The 9,026-nt window shown below is 42.8% G+C and overlaps 1 long non-coding RNA gene across 1 annotated transcript; it reads left to right on the forward strand.

Moving 5' to 3' along the window:
* The first annotated feature begins 1,756 nt into the window (after positions 1–1,756).
* On the forward strand, positions 1,757–8,563 carry LOC139083839 (uncharacterized). Its single transcript, XR_011540818.1, has 2 exons — positions 1,757–1,891; positions 8,420–8,563. It is a non-coding gene; the product is annotated as an uncharacterized lncRNA (long non-coding RNA).
* Positions 8,564–9,026: the final 463 nt, after the last annotated feature.

The raw sequence follows: 9,026 nt of genomic DNA on the forward strand, positions 1-9,026 counted from the left end.
TAGGTCTTGGATCCTCAACCCTCCTAGTCACCACCTTCGTTTTCATGAAGAAACAACACCCTCCCCCAGGGTGATCACAATCAAGAAAAGCTGACATGCATTTTCCCCTGAAGAATGGGGTCCTTGAAGCCTAGGGCCTCTCTGGAAATTTCTTGAGCAGAGGAGGCCTGGGTGTTCTTGAAGTGTGCCTTTTCTCCTTGGATACCTTAATGTCTTGAACTTGTCTCTTTGGATGGCTCTTGCTACCCCGTTCTACTGGCTGCTCCATCACAGGCCCCAAGCTCACTTATAGTCCCAGTTAACCATCTGGTTCTGGAAGGTCTCTCCTCAGCAACTAGACCTGTTTGCGATTAGACTGCAGTCTTACTCTCTCAAAAGCAGTATCTCTGAGGAGTTCTTGGAGAGAGTTGCAGATCTGCACAGCTTCAAAATGATGAAATTCTCCTAAGCGTCCATCGTTCCACTGAAGAATTCAGCCTATGTTGTGTCACATGGTCTCACGGTCCAGGCTGTCCCCTCTGCCCTAGGATGCTGTGTCCTGGTGTGGGAGCAGCAAGTCCTCCACCCCTTTAGTGCCTGCAGGCAAATACAGCCAAGCGTCACCTTCCTCTTCACCTACTCCCCACAGGTCACAAGAAATGTACACATATTGGCTGCCCGGAACCCCAAAAACAGGCATTCAAGGTGCCCCCCAACAAATAGGCAAATTAAAATTCCATCAGGTCCCTGGTTACAGCTATGTTTCTCTATTAACATGCCAGCCTCTTTCACGAAGCTGCTGTGTATTTTAAAGTTTGTGCTGTAGTTACAAAGTATGGGACTTAACGAACACACTTTAAATAAAACATGATCACTGAATTTCCTACCTAAAGTTCTGTCAATGGTCCCCAGGGACCTGTATTTTCTTTATAAAAACGGCTACCTCCTTATGAAGATGGTGCCAGCTGCTGCTGAGGCTGCAGAATTTGCAGCTGTGTGTTAGTGTTCAATAGCTTGTGACCAGTTTGTCACTTCTCTTTGGCTTTTTTCCCCTCCTGGGAGCATGAGATGTGGAAAGGAATTGCAGCTGTTCCATCGCCAGGGCTCTGTGGAGGGAACTCAGTGGCTGCTGTTGTATTCAGAGATTGCACATCAGCTGCAGCGGTGAGCAGCTGCAAAGGAAGCCGCTGGAAAAGTGGACTCTGGTTATTCAACGCGTGATGGGTCTTCAAGTCCTGAGCCTTTTGAGAAAACATAAGTGGAATACAAATAGTTGACATCACACTTACATCTCTTGCAATCTTTCAGCACTGCTTTCAAAGCAAAAAATTTCCACTTCACAGGAATATGAAGCTGTCGAGTGTAAAGCCTGGTGTTCTCATTTGCATAGCAGTCCTAGAATGCTTTTTCAGCTTCAGCTCTTTTGAGTTTGCTGTTTTAGACAGACTCAAGAAAAGGTTGAAGTGCCCTTGTGCTTTTCCAGTTTTGTATAAATTATACCTCTGATATGAAAACAAGAGCAGTAGGAAGTTGTCCCTTTTCCCTAAGCTTAATGTGACTTCAAATGAAAAAGTGAGTTTGGAAGAAGCAGAAATGATGTTATGTTCACTCATCACCCCTTTGAAGTGAGCTTTGAGTGCTTGGATTCTGGTTACTTCCAATCTGTTTTTTATCTCTCACTTCAGCTGCATGTACATAGATTCAGAGATGGTGAAAACTGGAAAGGACTTCACAGGTCTTCTAATCTAGGGCACCCTCAGTTAACGGATCATCATTGTGAGATCACTCAACCCGTTACTGCTGCCAGCTCTGCTCTCCATTAAGTGTCCTTGTTGAGTTTGCCTCCAGTGACAGCTGGAGCAAGAACACAGTCATCTGGGGCCACATCTCACTGACACTGGCTCAGTGACCAGTAAGTACTTTTGACCCTTCTACCACCACCACTTGCTTCGTGAATGTACAGTGTTAGAGACATGAAATCCCATGTCTCTGTATGACAAAGATCTCATGTTTCTACATCCACAAAAGTACAATATATAGGGGGCTGGCCCGGTGGCTGAGTGGTTAAAGTTCCACATGTTCCGCGTTGGAGGCCTGGGGATCACAGGTTTGGATCCCAGGTGCAGACCTAGCACCACTCGTCAGCCACGCTGTGGAGGCAGCCTACATACAAAGTAGAGGAAGATTGGCACAGATTTTAGCTGAGGGCTAATTTTCCTCAAGCAAAAAAAAAAAAAGGAAAAGAAAAGAGGAAGATTGACAAGCAATGTTAGCTCTGGGTGAATTTTCCTCACCAAAAAAAAGGTACAATACTACACTTTTCTTGATTTTGATTGTTATTACAAAGGAAAGAAAACTGAGGCCAGAATGAGTTAGGCTTCCCCAAGCTTTTATGGAAAGTTGGCAGCAGAGTTAAGCTATAAACCCGGGTCTCTGACTCTTAGTTCAGAGCTCATCTGCACTCTGTATAAGGTGGCAGCAAGAACCTACCTTGTGCCAGTCACTGCCCCAGGGCTGGGGACACAGCAGTGACCAAGAAAGAGAGAAAAGGAGAATTCTGCCCTCAGAGGGCTTGCACTCCAGCAGCAAACACTGACGGTTGTTACAAGCAATTACAATCAATGTGAAGAGAGTCATCGCAGTTGAAATAAGTCAATTTTTTTTTTATCCTCTAATTTCCAAGTAGGGAAGGGAAAGTTCCTCTGCCTTTATTTTTCTTACAGACATCTAGAGAAAGCATCCAGTTAGTGAAATACAATCCTAGCAACACAAGTGCCAAGAAAGACAATTTTTCAGGATGTTTAATTGATTGTTTAGCTAATTCAGTTTATTGGACATCTTTTATTTGTCACACACTCTATTAGGCATTGGGGATTCAAAGATGAGAAAGATAGGATCCCTACCCTAGAGGGCGCAGAGCAGAGTGAGAGAGAGTCACATGGATGAACGGAGCCTTGGGATGATTGTCATGAGTACTGTAGGAAGGAAAAGTTCACGGAGAACACTATGACAGGGTAAGTGAAAGATCAGTGCAGGAGGTAGGGGTAGGGGGGACAAAGAAGACTTTCAAAAGCAGTGGCATTCAGGGGGACTTCGAAAGATGTGAGATGGTTTACCAAACAGAGAAGGGGTGGTGTGCATGAGCTAGACTTGAAACAGGAAGAAACAGCACGAGCAAACTATAGATGTACGCGGTTTGTTCATGGCCCTCAATTTTTGGTCTACATTCTACTGTTCTAGATCCAAGCGTATATTCCCTGAGTAAGGAACAGAGCTGGGAAGAACAGCCTCTTCTCAAAGGCCTGTGCCGTGTGTAGCACAGGCTTAAGAGCACAGGCCCTGAAACCAGGCTTCCTGGGTTTCGTTCAGGCTTTGAGCCTTTTCAGCTTCACAATCTAAAATTTTCTCTCTTAATTTTCTCATCTTTAAAATGTGCATAGTAAAAGAAAAAGACCTTTGTAAGAGTTAAATGAATTAGCGATGTGAAGTATTGAGAACAGATGCTGGCGCGCACTCAAGCGTGTTAGCCATCATTGCCGGGCCGTGGCGAACATTACTAGTATTAAGTGCTTCTGGCTGCTGTTCACAGAGAGTTTGCACCATAGTCTCCTCTCCCAGGGGCTTTGAAGGAAGAAGCATTGTTGTCGAGATTATGGGTCAGTCAATCCACTCTGTGAGGAAAGTGAGAGAAATGTTCCTTGTCTCTTGAAACTGTGTGCTATTACCACCTGGGGATGAGGCTGGAGGGGGTGGGAATGTGTTTCTCCCCTTCCCCATTTCTATTTTAGCTCACTATTTTTACCAACATCTATTTACAACATATGAAATACCTGACTAAGATCTGTGGGCACCTCAGAGAACCCACCAGAGGGAGGTTTGGTAAGTGAGAGGTCTCATGTTGTCACTGTCAGCTCTGCTCAGCTTAAAGCGGTGTGAGGCTCCTCCGCCCCCTCTTTATCCTTCCTAAGCCCTCCAAAAGAGGTTTTTGTTCTCTTTGGTCTGGTTTGGTTTAGTCTGTGGTATTCTTATCCCACTTCTCACTGTCTTTGGTCCATAAAAAGTAAGATGCTTTCTGTCAGTCTGTCAGAGCCCCAGATTCCTCCTTGTCTTCAGAACAAAACTGTCCTCAGAGTTGCCATCCAATGCCTATCTTGGGTCAGTCTTCCTGGGCCAACCTCCTCTCCTCTCTGGGCACAGAGCTCCTCACTCAGCTCCCCAGTTCATCCGCCTTCCTCAGAGCTCCTTCTCGCCTCCCTCCCACACTGTCTTCAACATCACCATCCAATGTGCCAATCCTAATTTTCACTTGACAGAAAAACGCACATTCTATAAAAGCTATGTTGACAATAATTTCCCTGTGTTTCAAAATTTATATTAGATGGACTACTTTTCCTTAGTCAATTTTTAACCCATGTATAACAAAAGGAGTACAAACTATTTTTTAAAAGAAACAAAATTCACTTTTTACCAACAGTAATTTTCTTCTCCAGACAGGACATCAGAAAACCTGATAACCCAACTTTCCTTAATGGGTTGCCAACTCCCGTACACCTTTGGTCCCCAACCATTGACTCTTCTGGGATAATTTTAACACAACCACTAGCCTCTCTACAAATTAAATGTTTTTTCTTAGCGATTTGAAGGATGATTCCAAATCAATATAATTTTTGGAAGATTGAATATTTATCATTTCAGAGAATTTTTAAACCACGTTTATATAAGAAAAATTGGTTGACTATGAAAATACTGATAGTTTAACACAACTGCATTTTATCAACAATACAGAAACACACTATAATCCTACAGATACAGTTTATCAGGAAAAATAACCCTGCTTTGTGCTTTATAGATAGCTAACCAGTTTATTTTCCTTAAAATGATGAGTACTATCCCATAGAAAAATTGCAACTGGTTGTGCAAAATGAGTTTTGAAGAAGGAGCATCTTTGAAACAGTGATGAATCACATAACTCGTAAGAAAAATGATCAAAGGACTCAAAAATAATTTTAAAAACTCCTTAAGCCTGGCAGTTCTCAAAAGAGATTTGAAACCATATTTTGTCAGACAAACAACTTCAGCATTCAACATTGTTCTTTCATTTTCTAACGGTGACTTTGAATATTTACCTTAGCACGTTTCCTAGATAGATGACAAGCCTTACCATGGCCTGTGAAGTCAGAGATCATGCACACACACACACACACACGCACACACACATAAAAGAATACCAGACAAAGAACTCTAGCATATAAGCCACCAGATTCCCAAGACTTGACTTTTCCAACTTACCTTCTTCATGACTTCTAAGTCCTGTTTCCTGGCCTTCAGATCCATCACTTCATGAGGTCCCCAGCACAGGATTTTTCAGAAGCTCTCTGGCTTTTGTGACTTCCAGTTCTGCTGTAGAATTACAGCCAATGCACATGTTCAGGCAATGAATTCACCTTATGAATTTTAAAGTAAGCCTGGAGAATAAGGTTATACAATAGTCACATGGTAAGGGCATGTTCTGAGGGAGTGAGCCACACACAAGACTGAAACTCAGATCTCCTGTGTCCCTGGCCCCACTCTGGCCTTTACTTCTTGTCTAACTTTAAGCTAGCCAATTGATCTTTCTGTTAAATGTGATTTTTTTGTTCAATGCAAAGGAGAGAAAAATTCAATGTCCCTAACTGCCAAGATCAGTTCCACCACAAAGAAACTAGTGAGAACTCAGCTTCTGTAAGTTGTTCGACACTGTAGTAGGGCTCTCATTTTGTTGGAATGTGGTTTGTTATATATACTCATGTAGAAATGTAAATTTTTTGAGGAGTTTATGAACTACAGAAAATATAGTTAGTTAAAAGCTTGATTTTATTTATCTCAATGAAAGCTCTTGTGACATGAAGAGGAAAAAAAAGCAAGGAATTGTATCCCAGAACCTATGGTTAGCCAAATTGAATCCTGAATGCAACATATCTGTATTAATTTTTGATAGCACATTATTGAGAATTTCCAAAGTCTAATGGTTTAAGCTGGGTTTATCTACCCTTCTTTAATTTTTGTTATTCCTGAAACATCACTTAACCAGGGAATATATTGTTACGGTTCATTGACATTTCTGGTTAATTGCAGATTAACTAGAAAATGATTTTTGCCTCGAACCTTACTGAAATTTTTACTAAAATGCCCACTTTTCTGACAAAACACAGGACCTTTCATTCATTATTTAACAAATAGTGGTTGAGCGGTTGCTATCTTGTGGGCCAGGAACATTGCTGGGCACTGGGGACACAGCTGGGAGGTTTGTCTAATTGGTAGTCAGACAGGACAATTTGTCAGTGTGATGCAGGGAGCTACAGGGTCTCAGCTATGTGACTGCAGTGCATGTCAGGGGATCCCAGAGGAGAGGGAGGTGTCTGTTCAGCCTTGGAACTGGAGAGGGGGAGACTCAGGAAAGAAGGACTCCTAAAAACAGGGAAATGCCGTATGTGAGGCAGAATTATATTCAGGAACTAATTCAGCATGTCTGGAGTGTGATAAGAGTCAGAAATGGTGAGAATGGAGAGTTATGCTAAGGAGTCTGCTCTTTATCCTAAAGACCATGAGCATTGTGGGGGACTAGAATTGGCTACCCCAAGATATATCTCTTTGGCGTGAAGATTATTTTGGACTGGTTACTTAAAAAACTGCAGACAGGAAAGAAACTCTGAAAAGTAGAATTTACTTACCCTTTGTTAAGAGACACTTACATTTGTAAAGGAAATCTCCATCTGTAAATATGTCTCCCTCTCTGTACCAGGAAGAAGGGGGGATGACCTTCTCTCTAGAATCTCTTATCAATGGGGAAGGCTAGGACTTAAATCTACATAATAATCTTACTCTTTTTTAATGTACTTGTCTGGTAACCTCCCTTAACTGACTTCCCCCACCCCCAACATCCTCCTTTGTCTCTAGCTGAAGATGATATTTAAGGTGGTGGCTTCAGCCATTTTGGCAAGTTGCTCAGTTTACCTGAGCCTCTCCCGTGTATACATGTTATAAAGTTCTGTTTAGTGTTCTCCTGTTATTCTGTCTCATGAGAATTTAATTCGTTCTCCAGCCAGAAGGACCCAGAGTGGGTAGAGGAAATGTCTTCCTCCCCTACAGCATGGATCCTTGTGTTTTAGGTAATGAAGTAATAGAATCAAATTTGCATCTTAGAATGATCTCTTTGGGAGCCTTGTAGGAGGTTGATGAGGGGAGGGGCAAAGCTAGGAGCAGGGACATGGTTTAGAGGGTATAGTAGTAATTCAGGCAAATATCATGAAAGCCTGGACTGGCTGAGGATGGAAAGGAAAGGCAGGATAGGAGAAATCTCCAACAGCGTAGTGATTTCTAAAGTGTGGTCCCATGACCAACAATATTAGCATCACTTGGAACTTGCTAAAAATGCTAATGATCAGGTTTCATTCCGGACCTACTGACTGAGAACTCCAGGGGCAGGGCCCAGTCATTCAGATTTAACCAGTCCTCCAGGAGATTCTGATGCATCCTAAAGTTTGAGAACCACTGCTGCAGATTGAGTTACAAGATTTGCTAATTAACTTGATGTTAGAAGAGGGGAGTAGGATGCCTCACAGGTATCTGAGCATCTGCTCTGGTTCAATGGTTCGCAAATTGAAGCACCGATGACACAGGGCCTCATGGTCATTGTCCTCAATATCACTTAAAAGTTTTAGGAGGACCAGCTTAATCTGTAGTTTAAACCGTTCTTTCTCAAATGCACCCTAATTGTTTTTTGTCTCCAACATTCTATGAAGACCTCCTAATGCTGAATGCGATGGTCATTTCTAAATCCTCATCCTGTTTGTCCCTTCAGCAGCATTTGACGCAATTGGCCACACATGCCTTTTAAAAATGCTTTTTCATTTATCTCCAGGACTCCTAGATCAGTGACACTGATGGCTCACTGAAATTAGGATAATTCAAGGAGGGTGTGTTTACAAACAGACTAATTACCAAGATATGAGTAGGATGTAGGGGAAGGACAGGTGGTAGGGCAGGAATTGGGGCCATCAGGAATGGAGTTGTCACCACCTTTGAAAATTTGAAGGCAGGAAGAAGTTACTGAAACTCCAGAGGAAATAGAATTATGTAGTACGAGCCAGCTCAGAGGGGAACAGTGACATTCTGTTGAGGGTCACAGCCATGCTGAAGCAATCTCACAGGGAGAAAATCAGGGGTATACATAGCCTAACTCAGTGGTTCTCAAAGTGTGGTTCCAGACCAGCAACATCAGCATCTCCTGGGAACTTAAACATGCAAATCCTCGTTTCACCCAAGAATTGGATGAGAATCAGAAACTCTGAGGATGGGGTCCAGCACTGTGTTTAACAATCCTCGCAGGTGATTCTGATGCATTCTTAAAGTCGAGAGCCACTGATGTAATCTTATTCTCTTCTTTCTAATCTCTCGTTAGGGATCCTTCCTGTGAGCCAAACCCAACCAGAAGCTGGAGGGAACAGGAGTCAGTTCCATTAAGATCAGCCACCGGGGACAGAGATCCAGGTGGAGAATGCTGAAGAAAGCATCTGGATGTGCAAAGACAAGATGCTCAGCACAACCCCACATGAGTCAGTTTTTCATTTTACTTCACTGGCTGTTCCTGCTCATTATCACTATCCCTTGACATCTTAATCAAGGATGCCCCAGAGTTTGAACTTCTTTTCTATTTACTCTCAACCCCGTTGTGATTTCAGCCAGTCTCCTGGATTTAAATGCAATCTCAATCTATCTAACACTAACAGCCAAATCACATCCCCAGCCCCAACTCTTCCCCTGAACCCTGGACTGGCAAATCCAACTATTTGCTTGACTTCTCTGTGGATGGTTATAGGCACTCCTAACTTACCATGTCTAAAATTAGGCTCCAGATCCCCTCCCCACAGCCAAGCCTCCTCTTGCCATAACATTCCCCATCTCAGTTAATGGCAACTCCATCAGACCTTTCACTCAGCCCCAAACCTTGGAGTCATCCTTGATTTCATCTTTCTTCTAACATCCTACATCCTATCCATAAGCAAATC

The sequence above is a fragment of the Equus przewalskii genome, chromosome 6 (genome assembly GCF_037783145.1).
Source record: "Equus przewalskii isolate Varuska chromosome 6, EquPr2, whole genome shotgun sequence".
NCBI classification, from domain to species: Eukaryota; Metazoa; Chordata; class Mammalia; order Perissodactyla; family Equidae; genus Equus; species Equus przewalskii.